Here is a 24,829-nt window from a genome sequence, read left to right on the forward strand (position 1 = left end):
CTTGGTAGGTCATAAACATGGAAGGCTCAGCCTGCTGTGAATGGCACCACCCCTAGGCAGCTGGGTTTGGCTACATAAGAAAGCCTGTGAATGGGCTAGCAAGTAGCCCTCCTCTATAGTTCCTGTCCCAAGTTCTTGTCTTAAGCTTCCCTCTGCTTAAAGGTTCCTGCTCTGGATTCCCTAATAATGGATGGGGTTATGGAAGTGTAAGTCAAATAAAATTTGTAAATTGGATTTTGGTAAAACGCAAAAAAAAAGGGAAAGAAAAAAGAAAGACAACAAATTATGGAGACATAAGTGCAGTATCTTATTTAAATGTAGCAAAACATGGATACTACTGATAGTTTACATATTTTCATAAGTTGTTTTAAAAGCATTTGTAAAATTAGCAAATATGATCAATAGATAGATGTATGGATGGGTAGATGATAGATTGATTGATAGACGGACAGATGGATAATAACTAGATACCATTTGAGTTGGCAAACTATCATTTAAATCCATCACACAAGTTTAATATCCAAAGTCTTACAAACAATGCAGTATGGTTACTATGGTAACATACACAGATTAATGTTTCCCTGATTCTGTTCACAATAGAATACCTAGGTAAAGTGTGGAATATTCTGACCATGATCTAAAACACGAATCCTAACAGAAGCGAGGAGCCCATGTAGTCAATTTTCTGAAAGTTAGCACTTCTCATTGTGACAACCAAAGTAATTCTGGCTAATCTGTTTCATCATAACTTTTAAATAATACTATGATTTTTATATTTTTTGAAAGGAATGTGTTTATTTGGCATACTCTTACACATTGCTGTTCCTTTTTTATGGTGGAATATATTTTTACAGGATATTTTATGTATTTACATTTCAAATGTCATTCCTTTTCCCGGTTCCTGGTTCTTCCTCTACCATACTCCCTCCCCCACTTCTATGAAGATGTTCCCCCTCCCATCCACACAATCCCAACTCAACACATTGGCATTCCCCTACAATGGAGGAGGGATTCTCCTTCTATTTATGCCAGACAATGCCATCCTCTGCTACATACGTGCCTGGAGCCATGGACTACTCCATGTGTACTCTTTGGTTGGTGGTTTAGTCCCTGGGAGCTCCAGAGGGGTCTGGTTAATTGCAAACCCATTCAACTCCTTCAGCCCTTTCTCTAACTCCTCCATTGGGGTCCCCATGTTCAGTCTGACGCTAAGCTGCAAGCATCTTCATCTGTATTAGTAAGGCTCTGGCTGAGCCTCTCAGGAGACATTCATATCAGGCTCCTGTCAGCAAGCATCAGCAATAGTGACTGGGTTTGGTTGCTCTGCATATGGAATTTTTATGTTTTATAACAATGCTGCTTCATTCTGTAATTATTCAAGGGACAGTTTCTGAAATAATTGTTAGTAGTATTTTTCTAAGTTTTCTAAGTAGTTTCTAAGTTAATATTTTAATTAGATAATTACAATTAAAATCTTCAACAGTAAGAACGTTTGTCTTAGGAATTTACTGATGCAAACACACTATGACCATGGCAAGTCTTATAACGGACAACATTTAATTTGATCTGGCTTACAGTTTCAGTAGTTCAGTCCATTATCTTCAAGGTGGGAGAGTGGCAGCGCCAAGTCAGGCATAGCTCAGGAGGAGTTGAAAGTTCAACATTTTGTTCAAAATACAAATAGAAGACTGGTCTCATCGCCTACTCCAACAGTAGCACATTTCCTCCAACAAGACCACACCTACTCCAGCAAGATCACAGCTGCTAATAGTGCCACACCTGGGCCCAGCATATTCAAACCACAAATGTCCAACGTTTTGTCTCTAGGATCTACTGCCTCATAATAGACTTTACATCATAATATTCTATTCAGTTACATACTCATCAATAGATAAATTCATTGAAATAAATAATGCCTGTATTCTTCTTGCAAAGCAGCACCACCTAGTGCCCAGGCCCATACCTGAGCCTTTAGGGACAATTTGTATCCAAAATATACAATGTTTACTTATGTTATTTAAAAAAATGCAATCAGGCCTGGAGATATAGCTCAGCTGATAAATTCTTGCCTAAAATGCAAGAATCCTAGAGTTTGAACCCCAGTACCATATAAATCACATTTGGTGACACAAATGGAATTCTAGCATTTGAAGATGGAGGCTGGAAGATCTTAGCTTCTGCTTCATAGAGCATCAGAGGCTGACTTGGGGTACACAAAACTCTGACAAAGCAAAACAAAACAAAAAATAAAAGTTGTCCCTTTCATATCTCTCTCCCTCTTCCTTCCTCCTTCGCTCCTTCCCTCCCTCCCTCCTTTTCTAATATAATAAATACTGAGTGTTTTCCCTTCCCTCTACTTTTTCCAGTTCCTCCAACCCAGTTTCTTCCATCACATCCAATGCTACTCACTTTCTGTCTCTCTTAGAAAACAAATAAGTGTCTAAGATAATAAAATGATATAAATTAAATAAAATGAAACAAAAATTAATATCTCAGAGTAGTACAAAACCAACAAACAGAAGAAACTGAGCCTGAGAGGAGGTACAAAAACCAGAGACCAGCTCATTCGACTCTCGGGTATCCCATAAAGACACTAAAATGAAAGCTATAAGATATATGATAAAATCTGTATGGTAAACAGGGAGAAAAATAAAAATATAAGATAAAATTATAAAAATATTATAAAAGTATAAGATAAAATTAACAATGACAACTACAAAAGCAATAGGGCAAGTTCTGGATGACATTGTGAGACAAGGGGGTTAGGGATTTAGCTCAGTGGTAGAGCGCTTGCCTAGCAAGCACAAGGTCCTGGGTTCAGTCCCCAGCTCCGGAAAAAAAAAAGACATTGAGACAAGGAACTCCCAAACATTCCTCTGAGTTCCTTTTCTGTTGCCCATTGTATTACCGGGTATTCAGAGTACCATTAAGAATGGTTTGCAAGAATCCCATGCGGAAAAAATACATTTTCATTTGCAAGTAGCCACCAGTTGTAGATAGCTTCTGGTTTACAGATGGGCACTTACATCCACTCCATATCAGTTTATTAGTACCCCATCTGTTGCAAACTCATACAGCCCTCATTACTTGGTCTTCTCCATTCCCTCTCTCTCTGGAATTCTTTCATCTTCCTCTTCATCACAGTTCCCTACTCCTTGAAGAGAGGGATTTGGTGGACATATCCCCTTCAGGGATGGTCGTTTAAAAGTCTCTTAGTGTCTACATAATGCCTGGCTGTGGGTCTCTGCATTTGTTCCTATCTGCTGCAGGAAGAAGTTTCTCTGATAATGGCTGATTAAGGCACTTATGTATGGGTATAATGGAATGCCATTAGGAGTCATTCTAGGCTTGTTTTGGTTGTTGTTGGTTTTAGAACAGAACTTTTTGGTTATTCTCTAGTTTACACTAAGTTCCTAGGCTATTTAAACTTACATTCTTGCTTTTCCAAGCAGGGTAGAGTGTAGATTCCATTTCCTAGAGTGTGTCTTAAGTAAAATTAGATATTTGATTGTCACAGTCACAAGTTTTATGCCACAATTGCACCCCTATAGCTTTCAAGCTTAACACCATTGTATATTAATGGGTTCATGGCTGGATTGTTGTTTATATTTCTTCATTGGTAGTATGCAGACTACCTGCTAGTATCAAAGACACTTGCACATAGGTGTGAAAGTTCAACGTAGCCACCATTTCAACTACCACATGTTCAATGAGTTGCATAGGTGTTGTCTTCAAAAATAGGGCCTTACCTTCAGTACAAGGAGAGCAATTTACATTGTTAACAATAGTCTGCATTGTTTGGGGGTTCCTATCAGAACACATTGGCAGAATCAAATTAGATATAACTGAATCTCTGGATTGGAGCCTTCATTTGGTGAAAAAGGATATCTTGTTGGGGCTCTGTTTCCCCTTTATTTGATGATTTCATTAAAGTCACCTTAATTTATGTATATTTTTTAGAAAGTTGCTGCAGTATTATGTTTCCATATGATGCTTCAAATGCCCCTTAATTTTGGCTGTCTCCACATTTCCTCTCTTTCCTCCCCTTCTCTCTCCTCCCATTTTAGGTACACTCTCATTCATCTATAACTGACCTATTTCCTTTCCCTACAGAAATCTATCTGAATTGCCCTTCTCCCATGCCAAGTCCCTTATTCTACATGTAACCTCTTTGATTCAACAATTATAGCTTGATTGTCATTGACTTAACAACTAATTTCGTACGTAAGTTCATGCATACCTTGTTTCTCTACCTTAGTGTGATTTTTTTCTAGTTGCATCACTTATCCCTGAATTTCATGATTTTGTTTTTATATCTAAGTAATATCTATTGTGCAAATGTACCACATTTTCTGTATCCATTCTTCTGTTGAATGTCATTAAGGTTGTTTCCAGTTTCTGTTTATTATGAATAGAGCAGCAATGAACATGTTTGAGCATCTGTCTGTGGGTAACATGAAGCACTTTTGGGTATAATCCTAAAAGTGATATAGTTGGATCTTGAGGTAGATTGATGCTCATCTGTTTGAGGAACTGTCAACAGATTTCCATAGTGACTGTAAGTTTGCACTCCCACCAGTAATAGATGAATGTTCTTCTTACTCCACATTTTTCTGAGCATGAACTATTACTTGTTTTATTGATCTTCTGAATTCTGATGGATGTAAAATAAAATTTCACTGTAGTTTTGACTTGCATTTTCATGATGACTAGGGATGTTGAACGTTTCTTTAAGTGCTTCTCATCCATCTGAGTTTCATCTTTTGAGATATCTGTTCAGATCCTAGTTTTAATTGAGTTATTTATTTTCATGTTATCTGGATTTTTGAGTAGCTTATGTTTTGCATATTCTATCAGAATGGGTACAGTCTATCATATATGAGTGAACACTTTCCCCATTGTATAGCCTGCAATTTTCCCAAAAGAGGTTGTGTCCATTGTGATGTGGAAGCTTTTCAGTTTCAAGAGTTATTTTTGTAAAATCTTAGTTACTGTGCTAATGGCATTCTGTCCATAGTCTTTTATTGTGACATCAAATTCAAACCTATTCCCTACTTTCCATTTTATACTATTCAGTGTATCTGGATTTATGTTGATGTTTTTGACCTATCTGTAGTTATGTTTGTTCACATTGATAAGTATGAATCTATTTGGATGTTTCTACATGCACCCATCCATTTCAAACATCATAAACTGTTGTACATGATGCCCTTTCCCACTGTGCATTTCTGATTTATTTATCAAAAATCAGGTGTCCATCTGAGTGTGGATTTGTGTCTGGATCTTTAGTTTGATTCCATTGATCAGCATGTCTATGCCAATAGTATGTTATTTTTTTTATTAACTTGAGTATTTCTTATATACATTTCAAGTGTTATTCCCTTTCCCGGTCTCTGGGCAAACATCCCCCTCCCCCCTCCCCTTCCTTATGGGTTTTCCCCTCCCAACCATCCCCCCATTGCCGCCCTCCCCCCACCAGTCTAGTTCACTGGGGGTTCAGTCTTAGCAGGATGTTATTTTTTATAACAATAGCTTTGTAGTAAAAATTTTAATTGGGAATGGTGATACTCCCTGCCATTCTTTTATTATTCAAAATTGTTTCAGCTTTCCAGGATCATCATGTTTTCACGTGAAACTGAAAATTTTCTTTTCAAGATTTGTGAAGAATTGTGTTGAGATTTTGATAGGGATTAGATTGAATCTGTAGATTGCTTTTGGAAGGATGGTCATTTTTGCTATATTAATTCCATTGATACTTGAGCATGGGTCTTCTGATATCTTCTTCAATTTGATATATTAACATGTTATAGACTTCCATTTGTTTGGTTGGAATTTCCCCAAGATATTTTATATTATTTGAGGCTATTGGGAAAGGTATTGTTTCTTTGACTTCTTTTTCAGTCTGTTTACCATTTGTACACAGAAAAACTACTTATGTATGTGAGTTAATATTTTATCTAGCTGCTTTGCTCAAAATATTGGCGTTTTCCTTTGGAATTTTGGGCTCGTTTATGTATAGTATAATGTAATCTTCAAATAAAGAACATGGGCTTCATTCATTCAAATATCTATCTACTTGATCTCTTTCATTTTCAGTATTACTCTAGCTATGATTTCAAGTAATATGTTGACTAGGAATCATGAGTATAAACAACCCTGTTTTCTTCTTGATTTTAATAATATTGATTAGAGATTCTCTCCATTTAGCTTGATTTTGACAATGGCTTGCTGTAACTTACTTTCATTACGTTGAAGGATGTTCCTTGTTCCTGTAATCTCTTTAGGAATTTTATCAAAAAGAGCTGTTGTATTTCATCAAAGGTCATTTCTACAACTAATAATATGAATCTAATAGTATCTCATTCAGTGTGTTTATATGGTAGGTTATACTTATAGACTTACATATGTTAAAACATCCTTGCATATCTGGGATGAAGCCAACTTGATCATGGTAGGTTATTTTTTAATGAGTTCTTAAGATTTGGTTTGCAAGAATTTAATGAGACTTTTTACATCCAGGTTCATAAGAAAACCTGATATGTAATTTTCAATGAAATATTCTTTAGTGATTAAAATTCTGAAAAAGACAAATCTATTTAAAAGAATCATAGCTGTTAAATACACTTTTAGGAAAATTCAAAGCCAAAATATATTCTAGAGAATAATTTCTTAGAATATCAAGGTAGATAGTGTAAAATGAAAAAAAAAAACATTCCTGCACCATAATCTGAGGGCTGAAATTACTCAGATTGTACAATGATAGAAGCCATTTCCATGTTTTCATAGATATCAAATTTTCAGTGCAGTTATTACTTAAGAATGGTGAGACCAAAGAGGTATAAACTGAAATTCAAAGACTTTAAAAAATTCATTGCATTACTTGAGGTTGCCATGCATGTTTAATGCTGCTGTTAAGATTTCACACAGAATTCTGACCCTTGTATATTCATAAACTTTCTAGAGTTTATTATCATAGAAAATAATTTTCTACCCCTAAAGCAAATTTTAAATATTTATATGTGATATAAATGTGATGTTCTTAAATTTTTATTATCTCCATTTAGTATGTGGACTTTATTTACAATGTAACTTTCCAGTTTCAAATAGGTTTTAAAGTAGCTAACAATAATATATTTTTGTAGTTCCATGTGCTAAAGCTTGTAATTTGGAATTTCAACAAGAGTAGAGAGCATAATATATATATTAGCTCTGAACCTTAAGCCTTTCTATACACTGACATATTGAACGTCTGCACGTCTGCACAGTGACATAGAAGCAGTGAATGGATCATCAGTGTATTTTGCATTTTGAATTTGGCTCTATTTCTGGGATAAGGATGCATATGGAATGTTTCTGTGAAGTTAGCAAGCAACAATCTTTCTTAACCAGGGGATCTTTAAGACAACCTCGGGAGCATTTGCTGTATGTTTACTATTGCACCAGTTTTTTTTTCCCCATCTTTATTAACTTGAGTATTTCTTATTTACATTTCGATTGTTATTCTCCTTCCTGGTTTCCAGGCCAACATCCCCCTAAGGCCTCCCCCTCCCCTTCTCTATGGGTGTTCCTGTCCCCATACTCCCCGCATTACCCCCTCCCCCCAACAATCACATTCACTGGTGGTTCAGTCTTGGCAGGACCAAGGGCTTCCCCTTCCACTGGTGCTCTTACGATGCTATTCATTGCTACCCATGAGGTTGGAGCCCAGGGTCAGTCCATGTATAGTCTTTGGGTAGTGGCTTAGTCCCTGGAAGCTCTGGTTGGTTGGCATTGTTGTTCTTATGGGGTCTCAAGCCCCTTCAAGCTCTTTCAGTCCTTTCTAAGATTCCTTCAACAGGGGTCCCGTTCTCAGTTCAGTGCTTTAATGATGGCATTCGCCTATGTATTTGCTGTATTCTGGCTGTATCTCTCAGGAGAGCTCTACATCCGGTTTCTGTCAGCCTGCACTTCTTTTTTTCATTCATCTTATCTAGTTTGGTGGCTGTATATGTATGGACCACATGTGGGGCAGACTCTGAATGGGTGTTCCTTCTGCCTCTGTTCTAAACTATGCCTCCCTATTCCCTACCAAGGGCATTCTTGTTCCCTTTTTAAGAAAGGAGTGAAACATTCACATTTTGGTCATCCTTCTTGAGTTTCATGTGTCCTGTGCATCTAGGGTAATTCAAGCATTTGGGCTAATAGCCACTTATCAATGAGTGCATACCATGTGTTTTTTTCTGTGATTGTAGATCAAGAATTGACAAATGGGATCTCATAAAACTGCAAAGCTTCTGTAAGGCAAAGGACACTGTTGCTAGGACAAAAAGACAACCAACAGATTGGGAAAAGATCTTTACCAATACTACAACTGATAGAGGCTTTATATCCAAAATATACAAAGAACTCAAGAAGTTGGACCGTAGGGAGACAAATAACCCTATTAAAAATGGGGTTCAGAGCTAAGCAAAGAATTCACAGCTGAGGAAAGCCGAATGGCTGAGAAACACCTAAAGAAATGTTCAACATCTTTAGTCATAAGGGAAATGCAAATCAAAACAACCCTGAGATTTCACCTCTCACCAGTGAGAATGGCTAAGATTAAAAACTCAGGGGACAGCAAATGCTGGCGAGGATGTGGAGAAAGAGGAACACTCCTCCATTATTGGTGGGATTACAGACTGGTACAACCATTCTAGAAATCAGTCTGGAGGTTCTCAGAAAATTGGACATTGAACTGCTTGAGGATCCAGCTATACCTCTCTTGGGCATATACCCAAAAGATGCCCCAACATATAAAAAAGACACGTGCTCCACTATGTTCATTGCAGCCTTATTTATAATAGCCAGAAGCTGGAAAGAACCCAGATGCCCTTCAACAGAGGAATGGATACAGAAAATATGGTACATCTACACAATGGAATATTACTCAGCTATCAAAAACAATGACTTTATGAAATTCGTAGGCAAATGGATGGAACTGGAAAATATCATCCTGAGTGAGGTAACCCAATCACAGAGAAACACACATGGTATGCACTCATTGATAAGTGGCTATTAGCCCAAATGCTTTACTCTAGATGCCTAGAATAAATGAAACTCAAGATGGATGATCAAAATGTGAATGCTTCACTCCTTCTTTAAAAGGGAACAAGAATACCCTTGGCAGGGAATAGAGAGGCAAAGATTAAAACAGAGACAGAAGGAACACCCATTCAGTGCCTGCCCCACATGTGGCCCATACATATACAGCCACCCAATTAGACAAGATGGATGAAGCAAAAAAGTGCAGGCTGACAGGAGCCGGATGTAGATCTCTCCCGAGAGACACAGCGAGAATACAACAAACACAGAGGCGAATGCCAGCAGCAAACCACTGAACTGAGAACAGGACCCCCGTTGAAGGAATCAGAGAAAGAACTGGAAGAGCTTGAAGGGGCTTGAGACCCCATATGAACAACAATGCCAAGCAACCAGAGCTTCCAGGGACTAAGCCACTACCTAAAGACTATACATGGACTGACCCTGGACTCTGACCTCATAGGTAGCATTGAATATCCTAGTAAGATCATCAGTGTAAAGGGAAACCCTGGGTCCTTCTAAGACTGAACGTGATTGTTGGGGGGAGGGCGGCAATGGGGAGAGGATGAGAAGGGGAACACCCATAAAAAAGGGGAGGGGGAGGGATTAGGGGGATGTTGGCCCGGAAACCGGGAAAGGGAATAACACTCGAAATGTAAATAAGAAATACTCAAGTTAAAAAATAAATAAATAAATAAATAAAAATTAAAAAAGAAATGTAAATAAATATATCCAATAAAAAAGAAAAAAATATAAAAAAAGAAAGAAAACATCATCCTAAGTGAGGTAACCCACATACAAAAATAACACACATGATATGTACTCAGTGATAAGTGGATATTAGTCCAAAATCTTAGAATATCCATGATACAACCCACAAATCATATATGGAGTTTAAGAAAAAGGAAGACCAAAGTGTGAATGCTTCAATCGTACATAGAAGGGGGGACAAAATAATCACAGGATGTAGAGGGATCGAGGAACCTCAGAGGCAGAGAAAAGGGGGAGGGAAATAAATGGGGGGCAGGACCAGGTACTTAGCCATATTTTGATGAGCAATTATGATGATCCATATCTTGGCCATTGTGAGTATTGCTTCTATGAACATGTACAATTTTAGTTAAGATTTAAATTTTATGATTTTATTCATATATACTCATTGCCCACACATTTTTATAAGTATGCCATGTGCTTTGTGAGACAGATGTGTATGTGCATCTGTAACTGTTGCAGAGCCCTTTAGGAAAATACTCAGAAGCAGTGTCCTTGGGTCACAGAATAGTTCCACAATTACTTTTTCGAAGAACCCCTTGTTTTGATTTTGATTAAGCATGTACTAATTTGTCTTCCCTACAGCAGTGTGTAGAACTTCGTTTTCATCCACATCCTCCTGAGAATTTACACAATTACTTTTAATTCTAGCCATTCTAACTCATTGTGAAAACAGCACCATTCAGACACTTGTCAATTTGTGTTTCCACTTCTGAGAAGCATCTGTTCAGATCATCTGTCAACTCTAATTGGCTTGTGGCTGCTCGTTAAAATTTTTGAGTCCTTTCTCTGCTGCTTGTAATAATCCTTTTCCTAAGGAAGAGGTGGTAAGGTTTACTCTGGTGGTTTGGTAGCTCCTATCTTCACTACTGATTGTTTGCTTTGGTGAACAGAAGCTCCATAGTTGGTTACACAATCTTACAAACTGCGGACAGACCAATGTGTTCTTCTCAGTCCCATGTTATGAATTAGAGCCTAACTTTGAGGATACAGAAGCTGATAAATAAACGCTTCTATGTTTGATTTTTAATTATATGTGACTTTGTTTGCTATTACAATTTTACATAAATATTATTTTGCCATGTAGAAGGATAGCCGCTCATCAACTGTCTTGGTTATTTGTCTTTGAACATAAAATGAGACTCAACTGGATGGTATTCAGTTACATTTTCTTTTTTCTTTTTGCCTTTATTTGACTTTAAAAATTAGAGACCTCACATTTGAAATAATTACTGATGAAGAGACAAATATGTTTGTCTATATTGATTTATCTCTTTTATCATTAGAGACTTTAAATTTACTCTTTTTCTTCATCAATGAACAAATATATTGAATTTATTTGATATCTGCAGTAGAAGGATGCTTCAATTTTCTTCCCTCCACTGAGCATATGCTGTAGCAATTTTATTCAACATCACTGTGAAGATTATGCTCAACATCTTAACTTTTAACACTCAAACTTGACTCTATATAGTTTGAATTTTAGTAATATGTCAAAATGTGAACTGTATAGAAACATTTTCAGGTCAATTAGATGGTGAGGCAATGGTTATTTTTGATGTATTCATTTCTTGAATAGTAGGTGACAATTTTGCCATATTTACAAGTCTTGGCAGATTGTTTTTCTCCCTTCATCACTTTCCTAACTGCTTTCTGACTTCCAGCATTCCTAACCACACACCTGCTAGACAATCAGTTGATTATAGTTGACTATTCCTAGCATCTGTTAACTTGGTTCTGCTACTTCCAAAAGATCCTTCCTCCCTCCCTCCCTCCCTCCCTCCCTCCCTCCCCTCTTGCTATGTGTCTCCTTTCTGTTTTTACCTCTGTTTGTTTCTCTGTATGTATGTGTGTATATATACATATATATGTATATATATATTATATCATATAACATACCAAATACATAATATATAATAGTTATCAAATGCCTCAAAGTTTCCTCCTTGGAGTTACTGGGATTTCTTTACCACTGTGTATGTGTGTGTGTGTGTGTGTGTGTGTGTGTGTGTGTGTGTGTGTGTGTGTGTGTGTGTTTGTAACAGAAATAATTTTGATTGTCACTTCTCAGGTACCCTCCACCTTACTGAGACTGGATTTCTGATTAGCCTGGAACTTCTTAGATAGGCTAGCCTGGCTTACCAGTGAACCTCAGTAATTTTCCTAACCTTGTCTACCCAGATCTGATATTACAGGCACACAGGCCTACAACTGCCTTTTGAAATTTGGATTTGGATCGTGGGGATCAGATATTATCTGAGTTATTTTCTCAAGTCTTTCTCTAAGCCTTTAGCGTTATTATGAGTATATGTAACACCACGGTTTAAAGGAACTTGTATGAAGTTATGCCATCATGTCTCTCTCAAAGATGATTTCCATGTATTTATTTTCACTTTGAGTTGTCACATTTAGACTTTTCTTTATAAATTGTGATTTAATTCATTTTGTGTAGCCATAAGAACACTTTACAGTTTTATTAAACTTACTGAGTCTACCTGGTTCTGCCAGTATATGTATGGGTGTAGGGCCATCTACTGGAGCATATACAGTGTCCCTAGGGCTACATCATAAAACAATTAACATCCTTTCCCAATCATTCCTCAATTGCCACTATGTCCTCAGCTAAGGAAATGATTTCATGAATTCCTCCCACATCCATGCCATGATTTTCTCTGGCTTGATCTTGTGCATCTGGTTGCAGTCACTGTGCAATTGCCCAGTCATACTAATAAAACAGTCTCACAGCATTTCTCTTACAATAAGTTTACCATTTCATCAGTAATGGTATATGACCTTTGTGGATGGGTGTATAATATACATGTACCATTTAGGGCTCAACACTTCACAATCTCTCAAAGTCTCTGTACATTGACTATTTGTGGGTCTATGTACTTATCACCACCAACTACGAAAAGCTTCTCTGATAAACTGAAATAAACTATGACTATAATGACAAGTATTGGGTTCAGCTTAGTATTATATCCTTTTAGCTGAATAAGAGTAGTAAATTATACCCTAGTGCCCATGACCTATCCGGTCATGGGTTCTTGGCCCACTTAATTATTCCAGGGCATGAGGCACATCTTGAGAAGCAGGTCACCCCATATCTAATCACAAAGTGCTTGCTTATTTCCGTTACATTTGTATCACTGCTGCACTAATGTGTATGTCTTGCCATGCCTGTCATTACTGTAGTATACATGGTTCATTTAGATGAGACTGTTCCTTTCCTACCCTGACCTCCTGTGCCTCACCCCCAGTAGCACACATAACATCTTTAATTACTGTGACAAGTAGCCAGCAGGAATAAAGTGCCTAGAACAGTATCAGCTTGATCCCCTGCTATCTTAGGATCCTTTTTTATTGGTGGGGGAGATGTCTTCAGAAATAAAATCCCTTGATGACATCCTAGAGAAAGATCAAGACAATGCCAATAGCATGTATTGCTTGAGGATCTATGGGATCCTCTGAGCAACTCCTTGAATGGAAGTACTCACATCTAGCACTGAAATTTTTGTTTGGTAACCTCTGACATCTGGGAGAGACATATCCCCATGTGTACAGTAATACCTTTTATATATGTATGCATTTTAGGAAACATCTATAGCAATGAGCTTCTATATACTGTTAAGATTTCTGTATTGGTAGTTACTCTTTCCACTCTACCTCTTCCAGTTTGCTCTCATCCCATCGCTATCCTTGTCTGCTCCATTGATGCCCTTTCCTGTTTCATATCACCTGTGTGTTAGTTTCTCTTTCTTTTTTCATTTTTTATTGGATAGTTTATGTATTTACATTTCAAATGCTATCTCCTTTCCCTGTTCTCCCTCCCCTTCATTCTCCCTCCCCCTGCTTCTATGAGGATGCTCCCCCTCCCACCTGCCCACTTCTACCTCAAAACTTTGGCATTCCCCTACACTGGAGAAACAAGCCTTTACAGGACCAAGGGTTTTTTTTTTCCTATTGTTGCCCTACAATGCCATCCTCTGCTACATATGCAGCTGGAGTCATGTGTACTCTTTGTTTGGTGGTTTAGTCTCTTAATTGTCTTGAAATTTCCCTTCTCATGGCCTCTGCTTTCAACATTACAGTGGGTGCTCCTACTTAAGCAGACATACGTAAAGTTTCAATGTAGAGATGCACATATGATCATGAATGTTAGACCCAAATACAAATCCGCATTCCTATAGCTACCTTGTTTTCTTTCAAAGAGGTCAAAACGAAATGCTCATTGGAGAAATGATAGCATCTTCAAAAATGGTGCTGGGAAACTTGTTAGCTTGAATATAGAAGATTGAAATGAGATCCTTATCTCTTTCTTTGCATGTAACAGCTTCAGATGCATCAGGGACTCAACTTAAGACCTGCTACTCTGACGGTGTTAGAGAAGAAAGTATGTACTATGTTAGCTTCTATTAACTTCTATTACTGGCTAGGATGTTAGCAACCCTGAAATTAAGACATGTGAGAGGCACTGGCAACTTAATAGTTCCTTGATTGGTAGAGCTTTTTTGTTTGCTTGGTTTTTTAATTTTCTCAAATCTGTGTCTTTTAATATGTTTGGTGATTTTTATAAATCCATCATGCCTAAGGACATTTACATACACACATATACATATATACATATATATACTATATACATATATATACACACATATATATGTGTGTATATACATATATACATATATACACACACACACATATATGTGTGTATATACATATATACATATATACATACATACACACATATACACACACACATATATATATATATAAATGTGTATATATATACATATATATGGCATTCTCTACATCACTAGGAAGTCTTTAAGCCAAAGATGAAGTGCTTGCCACTGGGGGTAAGGGGGATGGTGGTGCAACAATGACTGTCAATGTACCTGCTTTGTACCTACATCACCAGAAGGTATCATCCTTCCAGAAGATGTGATCCTTACAAGGAGAATGAGGTCCCTATTGCTCTTGTAAATTGTGTGCAAGATGCTTCAGAAGCAAATGCATAGTGGCTGAGTAATAGGAAGGGTAAAGTGGTAGACATTGCCATAGTAAGAAAGTATATAAGTTAGTTTCCTACACCATCCTGTGGAAGTTGATCGCTACTGATAACTCCAAGTTTCAACATAGTTACATATACATAAACACACTGATTTGATGCAATATTAACATAGGCATGCCTATATATGTGGATCACTCAGTGAGTTTAATTGTTATCTTCATGGGATGTGCTATAGTTGTTGCTATGTCTTTTGTCATCTTTCCAGAATATTCTACCATTTGTTATTTTTGAACTCTGAGATTTTATTGCTATTGAGTTAGGTAACAGAAAAGAGGCTAACTTATTGAAAAATCCTGTGGCTGTGTCACAGTCACAACTACAGCATCAGCTCATTATCATCCCAGAAGCATAGTGGTGCTTGGAATGTGTGCCTTAGTTTAAGGCTGCTCTCCCATTAATATCTGTGCTGGTAATACTTGAGTTTTCTCTCAGAAGCTTTTTAGCCTTCTGAATTCCTGCTTTATAGGTTAGATACAAGGTGGAGACTGACCATCAACATAAGAATATCTATTATGATAGCTATTAGTTCATTCAAACAAATTAAATCCTCACATTCCTGCATGTTAATTTGCTTGAAAAGGTAGATTCTTGTTTTTGCCACTCCTGAAAACAATCTTGTGCAGATAATTTACTTTGTAAATTGAATGTCATATATCTGATAGGATCTGACTGGCATCTCCTAGTTAAATAAAAGGCTATGGTAGATTTCATGCTTCATTTGTATAATATTGGTATCTATTATCTGACTTCCATTAAAAAAAAACATAAAATTCTCTTTGTTCATAAGCCAATCTATGCAGCCTCAGCAGCTATCGGTGTCAGGTGTTGAGACAGGTTATCTCTCAATTCCAGACAAGTTCTTAATGGAAAAAGAATTCACAGAGTGGCTTGTGTGGGGCCAGACTTCCAATCTCCTGTTATCATTCTCTTTTACTCTTCCATATAATGCTGTCACTCTTGCCCCCCAGAAGGCTTATCCTGCTCCTACTGTTCTATTTTTTTCAGCCTGATGGAACATATAGTGTTTTTCTTCGTCATTTCTGAGCATCATCTTTATTTTAGGCTTCAGGATCTATAAACTTAACATATTAGTTTTGGAAAACAATTAAGTACAGGGCTTCCTCTCTTGTAGATAAAAACTCAGAAGCTTATGAGTAGAAAGCTGTAGGCTTTGTAGCTTTTACGTGGAGGACTTGAAGATCGGACTACATTTAATCAAAATGGAATAGCAGTGCTTTCCCCAAACTCAGAAATGTTGTCAATAATGAGAAATCAAAATTAATCATCATAAATCATATCCTCTTCAATATTTTTACAGTTCCTTTTCTCTGCAATATAGAGGTATTAGATCTATTTCCCATGTCAAAAATAAGAAACACACTTATGTGAGAATGTGACATTCTTTTATTACTCTTGCTATCACTGATATTGTTTTTACTATATTTTGCAGTCTAATTTGGTTAATATTTTTTATTATTCATTACTATTCTCCCCTTAAACCCCACTAGGTCTTCGTGTTGTTTATGCATAATGAATAAAATGGTTTTATTTCTTTTGCTTGCTTATTTATTCATTATGAAGAACCAACATTTAAGGTGGATTGAGGATTTGTGTGATACTGCTGATTACTGAAAGATTTGATTTATTCGTGTACTTTATGTGTATATATTTCAAATGTAATAATCACAAAGCTGAATACGACATCTGTTTCTATTTATGGCAATGGTTTGCGGTAACTCTTACTGTGTTGGATAAAAATAGTTTGAGCATAAACATTGATTGATAGAAATGAAAGTATACTGTGAATTCTGAAAGAGCACAGCAAGGAGTCTATCAGAGAAACAGACAAAGAATAATTCTGAAGGCAGCAGCTGGCTAACTAGACAAACAACCAAAGGCAAGTACATCAATCACCGTTCCCTTTCTAGACAACTAATTCGGCCTTGCATGAGTTTATATTGGTAATCTTTCCCAAAAGATATGCATACAACGTCTGCCCAGTACCATAATAAAATCATGATTTTGAAATAAGCCTGTATTGTCAGCCCCAAAGCCTGATCATTAGTCTGTGTAGTGAGAGTTCCCACAGACCTCTCTATCATGGCTGAAATGCCGACAAAAATAGTAATTGCTTTTTTCTCTAGGATCAATTTTGTTGCCATAGTTCAGGCTTCTGAGCAATCATTCAATCAGGCCGTTAGCCAAGGTCCTTTTACAAAGTCTTTTCTTCCTCTGGGAGTCAGCATTCAATTCCCCAGAACTTATAAACATTTGGTTAGCTCAGAAAATGTTTTCCTCTTCCCCAATATCTTTGATGTTCTCTGTAAATTTAATCAAAAATATTCAGCAACCCTATTTAAAAAATACTACTCTTTTCTGCAATGTGGTGGAGAAGCAGGGGCATTATCAAGTCTACATAAGTAATGGCCAATATAACTTAGAGGTTTTGACTTTAAACACAATTGCTTCCTTCTTTTTCAAAAATACAGTGTGTCCTCCATCCATGACCAAAATTGGATAATATAATTGACAACATAAACAGTGTCTTTGGAGAGGAAGGATGAGTTTCCGAACCTATGAAGATGAAATGCAAGCTGATGGTAGATTAGTGTCCACCTCGAATATATTCTGAAGTTTGTTAACTACTGTCATTATGGGCATGCTAAAGCTCTCCTGCTGTTCCAAGTACTGAAGGATTGTTCTGCACAGCATCCATTCTATCCCTTACGTCACCTCTACACACCATCTCTGCCTTCCTCCTCTGTTCTCTAAGCTCTGCTTTATTGTCTTCAAACCTAAAAACTATTTCTTGTGTTCTCTTCCAAATGCATAATGTGTTTCCTATTCCACAAATTAAGATAATTTAGGACAACTTACTGAAAAACATTTCAAATCTCCTTCAGTGACCTTGTCTTCTTCTTCAAAAACAAAAAAAGGAAATGTTTTGAAAAGGTCCAGTTTTATTGTTGGTGCTTGTCATGAGGAAGTTGTAAGTTTTATTTCTGAGTTCTTCTACATGAAAAGACGCTCACACTTTTTGCCTTGTTTTGTTTTGCAATTTTAATTTACAACAGCATGGTGGTTGAGAGAGGGAACTTAAATGTGATTGCTAGTGTTCCTTTGTCTTCATTTGCCTAATAATGATTTTAGAATGCATTACAGTTTATACATTTCAATGCATAGTGACAAGTGCCATCTCATTAGATATCTATAATCAGCTGCTAATGTCCTTAGAACTCATATGGTAAATGAAAAAAATTATGAGGCTAAATGACTGTCTGCCAGACTGTATCAATTCAAATACTTTTGACCGCATGAAATAAAAGCCAATTTAAACTTTTATAAGCAAAGAAAACTTTACCTCACACAAAATAGAAGAAGAGCTTCAGACTGACTCATTTCAGTGGTTTTTGCTCTGGATTGGCCTTTCCCACTGTATTTTCTTTTTTTTTTATTTTTGGCAAAAGTTAATTTAATAATCTTTTCACTTCATAAGAAAATCAAATACCTTGTGTATTTTTACATATATATTGAGGAAATTTCTTAACAAACATTTAGAAAATCATAGAGTGAAGCTTGTTAATGATCAAGTGTTGATGCATAATTACAAATCAGAACTTATTTCACAGTGTTTTAATCTACTCTTCCATATATATATATATATATATATATATATATATATATATATATATCACTTTAAAAGGAGCAGATTGATAAAAACCAAAAGGGTTCCTATCCAGTTAAAGTTAATACTTCTTAAATATCATTACAAAGATTGACTTGTAATAATTGTATTTACAACTGTTTCATAGCCTGAGGTTACATAAGAGACCATTATTTTGCTGTTAATTGGTAAATCGCCTAACCCACTGTATTTTCTTATCTTCTAATCAGGCTGCAGATAAATTCTGGTGGGGATATGGGCACTAACTATCTTTGAAGTTTTCAGCTAGAAGAGAAAATGCTTATTTCTTCAGCTAGCGTGGATTAAATTCAAAATTTTTTAGAAGCTTCATTACATCCTCTGGCTCAGATTTTGTTCCAACTCATTTTTAATCCACTTGCTGGTGACAAGCATGTGTCATTAATGGATAGTTCTACAGCTTTGGATCTGGGCTCTCTGTAAAGGTCCTCATGGATAAAACAACTTCTCATAGGAAGGTTTTTGTAAAACTTTCAGGATCTGACATCTAGCTAGGGGACACTTGCAATTATTGTCATTATGCCACAGGTGACCAGTTCTGCTTGACCCTTTGTTCCAGCCATGATGGATCACTTCTATTACCAGGGGTCCATCTGGCTGTGGGTGAAAGGTAGTAACACTGTAACCAGAGCCAAATATTGTTAGCTGGGTTATTTATTAAGGTAAAACCCATAGTTTCTGTTTTTGTTATTTTTTCACCTTTCTAATTCTTGCCATTAATGAATTAATGCATAAGCAAACGCGTTGGTGTGCAGTTAGTTGTGACATTTCTCTCCCTTACCAAAGTTCTTGCTCCATAGTGAGGAAGAGTGGAGCAATCTCTGTTATATAGAAGAAATTCAATACATGTTTATATATTAAGTAAATTAGTGGGATGTAACGGAGTTAGCTTTTAACTGATATTGGCATTTTATTTCACTGAAGTAGAGAATGGAGGAAACTAACATTTCCAGAAGGAATCATTTACTGTTAGAGACATTCCCACGATTATCATGTCAACCATGATCTCACAATGTCTCTTTACTCCACCTCTCTAGCTCTTCCTGTGAATGTAACGGATATAGATGTGCTGTTCTTGCTCCTTGACAAAAATCAGATGACAGCTGAAAGTCTCTGTTCTAAAGTTTAATTTCCAATTACTTATTTGAGATATTATAAAACGTAGTATCAGAATAAAGGTGTTTGATATTTTCAGTAATGAACAAGAAGTATAGACTCCCTCCTCCCATCCATGCTAGTGACTCCTTCAGCTATTTATGATGCTTTGTTAGTACGAGTCAAGTAGCCCCTGCCCTCATATTGTGTTTTAGACATGGCTTATGTGCAGGCATCAAAGTCAGCTAACTTATGACCACACCTCACATAAAAGTTTCCAGACTTTCATCTAAAATACTACTGTCATTCTTCTGTAGCTATGGTATCTACAAGGCCACCTCCTTGTCATCTTGAGTGTCCTGGGGTATCTTATAAACCTAACAAATCAAAGCAAGCACTTTGACTCGTGATATAATAGCCAATTTCTGGAATTAAAGTATATCATTCTGAACATTACCTTGAATCCAAAGGAAAATCACTCAGGCATAAATCATTCCCATCAAGTTTGTTCCTATAAGACAAACATCATATGTCGGCCGTTGTTTCATTGTTTAAACATATCTACTTTCAATATGAGCAAGAGGATTTAAATTTTTTCTCTAAACCTACAAATACACACACTAAGATAACTTTCCAACAGTATTATAAATAGACAATTTAGCTTATTTTTTTAAATACTTTGCTTCCTTTTATTTTTGTTTATAAAAGCAAGGCAGAGCAAGAAGCATTTAAAATCAAAATATTAGAAAAAACTCAATTTATTTGAAGTTATTCTGTAGTCTACTCTTCTATTGTTGTGAAGTGACACCATAAGTCAAGCAACTTAAGAAGAAAGAGTTTATTGGGGCCTACAATTTCTGAGGGTGAGTTCATTATCACCATGGTTGGGCAAAAGGCAGCAGGCAGGCAGGCATGGAGCTGAAACACTAGCATATCTACAGATGTGTGGATCACATCTGATCCACAAGCAGAAGGCAGAAAATTGAGAGAGTTAACTGGAAATGACATGGATTTCAAAACCTCAAAGGCCACTTTCAGAGACATGCCTCCTTCAACAAGGCTATATCCTTCTAATCCTTCCCAAGCCCTCAACAATTGTGGACTAAGTGTAAAAGCCTATGGGGCCTTCCTCAGTTACTCCTTCGCATCCCACTTCCTAGCCTCCAGAAGTTTATAACCCCATCATAATGAAAAATGCATATAATTCAACTTCAGTCTCAACACAGCTTACAAGTCCAAAGTCTTTTCTGAGATTCAAAATCCTCTGGTAAAGTTAAAAAGCAGATTATTTTCAGTATACAATGTCACATACCATTTTGAAAGGGAGGATTGGGGGTACAGTGAGAAATATTGAGATAAGTCTGAACCCAAGCTGTGCAAATTCCTAATCCTGTAGCCGTGAATCAAAGGACAGATAGCTTTTCCCTTCAGCTCTACTGACTGCAGCACACTTTTCTCTCTTGGGCTCTACTCTTTTTTTTTTTTCGCGGCTGGGGACCGAACCCAGGGCCTTGTGCTTGCTAGGCAAGCGCTCTACCACTGAGCCAAATCCCCAACCCCTTGGGCTCTACTCTTTATCCTTGGCAGATACTCAATGACTCTGGCATCCCCAACATCTTGAGGATCTCCAATGCAATTCAGGCTTCATTTTGACAGCTTCTTGCCATTAAGGGTCTCTTTGGGCCTCCATGCAGGGGTTCCCCTGCCACATGACTGTGAAGGAAGATTCCACAATCCGTTCATCCCTGTATCTTTCATGACAGCAAATCAAGAACCATTTGCCATGTGTCACTTATATCCTAATGCTCACTCTGGGTGGAACTTGGGCTCTTTCCTTGAATTATATTAGTATAGCCTTGGGTTCCTTCCTTCCCTTTGTTGCACATGCTTTCTTTTGTATAAGTGAGAAGCTTAGCTAGATGGGCACGGCCGCCTTTATTCCATTTCTCATTATCTCTTTCAGGACAAATCTTGGGTTCAAATTTTCTGGTGATCGTTTTCTAATCACTTTGTAGTTTTGTTGTTGTTTGTTGGTTTGCTTGCTTCTGCTACTTGCCTCTTTGCTATATTTTGTTTTGTTTTGACCATGTTTACTTTTCCTCATTATAGATTAACATAAGAATTATCACGAATAACTACAAAACATAGTCCTTATTAGGCCACCACCAATAAATTAAGTCCAAACTCTTCAATGTAGTCTCAGGCTTGTTTGTAGCCACCACATTTGTAACTAAAATATCTCAAGAGTGGTCTGCAGTTGTGTGTCTAATATGACTCCCCTTTGATACTTCTTGTTCTGTGTTTCCAAATTACATATTTTTCTTAGCACCAGTGCCTTCTAAACACATACTAGAATGACACAAAAGCCACAATAACACTACTAAACTGCTTTCATAGTCCAATGTCCCAAAGGTTTCCTCATTTCTTCAGAACAACAATGAAACATTCCTACTAGTAACAAATTCTGTTGAAATTTTTCTGTTTCTATGAAGAGACACCAAAGGTGCTTTGTAGAAGAAAGATTTTGTTGTATATTATAGTTTCAGACAATAAGTTTATGACCATTATAGCAAGGAACATGGCAGCAGGAAAGCAGGCATAAAACTCGAGGAGCAACTGAGAATTTACATCTAATCTACAAGTAGGAGGCTATAAAAAGAGAGACAGCCAACTAGGAGTCTCATGAATTATGAAATCACTAAGAATACCACCAGTTGGCATACTTCCTCTATAAGACCACACCTCTTAATCCCTCCCAAAAAATTCCACCATCTGTGGATCAAGTATTCTGATTTATAGACCTACTATACTTTTGCTCATTCAAAACACAGAATCTGTTAAGAGATCACAATGTTTTCATTCATTAAAAATGGTCATACACACACACACACACACACACACACACACACACACACACACACACGAATAGTCACATTCAAATAAAACAGAAAATAATAAGGTTTGTGGTATAAGCTCTAGTACTTTGAATTAGATGATTGCCCCCCTAGGCTTGGATATCTAAAAACTTAGTCACCAGGAAGTGGAACTCTTTGATACAATTAGAAGGATTAAGAAGTATGGTCTTGTTTGAGGAACTGTGAAATATAGATAAACTGTGTTATATTTTGTCAGGACTGCCGCCCTATTAAAGTCTAGACTTGAACCCAAAAGAAGAACTGGTGACTCACAAAGTTCCATTAAGTTCTGATCTTTTCTTTCTTTTTTCCTTTATTTATGTGGAAGCCTGGAACATCCACTTCTTTTCTTTTTTTTCTTCCTTCCTTCCTCCCTCCCTTCCTCCCTCCCTTCCTTCCTTCCTTTCTTTCTTTCTTTCTTTCTTTCTCTCTCTCTTTCTTTCTTTTCTTTTTTTCATGAGCTAGGTGCTAGTATTGTCTTATTTTTTCACCAAAACTAGTGGTGTTCTTCGTAATGATTAAAAAAATAATAAAATACACATTGAAACAGAAGAGACTGTAAATACCCAAAGCAGTGTTAGGCAGAAAAAAATAATGTTAAATATTACAGCACCAGATTTCATGAGAGAGATACAGTAACAAGAATGCATGGTATGGACACAAAGTCAAGGATGGTTAAGAATAGAGTAGAACCAAACAGCAAGGTATGAACATTTCACAGGTACAAACACTATAGATTTGGAGAAAGGTATTGAAACAATACATTAAAAAAGAGACAACCTTTTAAACAAAAAAATGCTAGGAACTCTTGTCAATCCACATGTACGGGAATGAAACTGGATCCTTAACTTTGCAGGCTGTACAGCAATCAATTGCAAATTATTTAAAAACATAATTGTAAGATTCAGAACACAAACCATTTGAGGAAAAACTATAGGCACATGCAATGGCTTTTCTAAAAGGACTGTAGGATCTCAGGTGATTATCACAAGGCTTACTCAGTCTAAACACATGAAATCAAAATGTTTCTATGCAGCAGAAATAATCAGCAGGATGAAAATAGACTACAGAATAGAAAAACTTAGCCAAGTACATATCCAAGAAAGGATTAAAACCTAAAATTATAAAGAAGTTAAAATATAAATATAAAAGTGAATTACAGGGGTTGGGGATTTAGCTCAGTGGTAGAGCGCTTGCCTAGCAAGCACAAGGCCCTGGGTTCGGTCCCCAGCTCCGAAAAAAAAAAAAAGGAAAAAAAGTGAATTACATGCATGGTTTTCAAAGGTAGAAAGATAAAAATCCAATAAATATATGAAAAATTTTCACTATCCAAATTAGCTTAATGCAACTGAAAATTACAATGGGATTCTGTATTATTTTAGTCAAAATGGTTATCATCAAGAATAAAGAATAATAAGTGCTAGAAACAATAGCAGCAGAAGAAATCTACTGCTAGGGAAATATAAACTGTTCCAAGTATTATTGGAATCATTTTGAAATTTCCTCAGAAAACAAAATGTAACCACTGTTTGATCTGTCCTATAGCTCCTGAAAAGCTCACCAAAGAGATTGGAGCCAGCAAAGACATTCTACACATCTAGGTTCACTGCAGTACAGTGCCTGATAGCCAAGATGTTATTCAGGGATGCGCAATTACAGAGAAAGTAGTAAATAGATACCATGTAGTTCCATATAATATACAGGAAAATGAGCAGAACTGAGGATCATGTCAAAATAACTAAGCCAGAGTCAAGAAGACAAACATATGTTTTGTCTTCTATGTAGTACATAGATTTTGAGTAGGAAAGGATTATATGAGAGGGAATGGGGGACGAAAGGGAACAAGATAAAAGAGGAGGATGGCAGAACATGAGTAAAGTCCTGATATAAAGGGATGACAGTGTCACAAGGAATCCAATCACGTTGTATTCCAACTACTTAAAAGTAATATTTCAAGAACTTTAGAAAAGAGTTATGATTAAATTAAAAACAAGGTAGTGTTCTATAGGTATCTGTTAAATCTATTTGGTTCATAACTTGTTAGTTTCACTGTGTCTCTGTTTAGTTTCTGTTTCCATGATCTGTCCATTGATGAAAATGGGATGTTGAAGTCTCCCACTATTATTGTGTGTGGTGCAATGTATGCTTTGAGCTTTAGTAAAGTTTCTTTCATGACTTTAGGTGCCCCTGTATTTGGAGCACAGATGCTCA

The 24,829-nt window shown here is 36.7% G+C and overlaps 1 protein-coding gene and 1 long non-coding RNA gene across 4 annotated transcripts in view; one reads left to right on the plus strand and one right to left on the minus strand.

Moving 5' to 3' along the window:
• Ccser1 (coiled-coil serine-rich protein 1) overlaps positions 1–24,829 on the plus strand; it is a 1,234,532-nt gene that overhangs the window by 752,298 nt on the left and 457,405 nt on the right.
• The window catches only part of LOC120102492 (uncharacterized), a 111,091-nt gene that overhangs the window by 83,105 nt on the left and 3,157 nt on the right, over positions 1–24,829 (minus strand). The window contains exon 2 of the long non-coding RNA XR_015686018.1: positions 20,161–20,214. This is a non-coding gene — a long non-coding RNA (uncharacterized LOC120102492). The remainder of the gene's footprint in view (positions 1–20,160; positions 20,215–24,829) is intronic.

This window comes from Rattus norvegicus, chromosome 4, assembly GCF_021556685.1.
Source record: "Rattus norvegicus strain SHRSP/BbbUtx chromosome 4, alternate assembly SHRSP_T2T, whole genome shotgun sequence".
NCBI classification, from domain to species: Eukaryota; Metazoa; Chordata; class Mammalia; order Rodentia; family Muridae; genus Rattus; species Rattus norvegicus.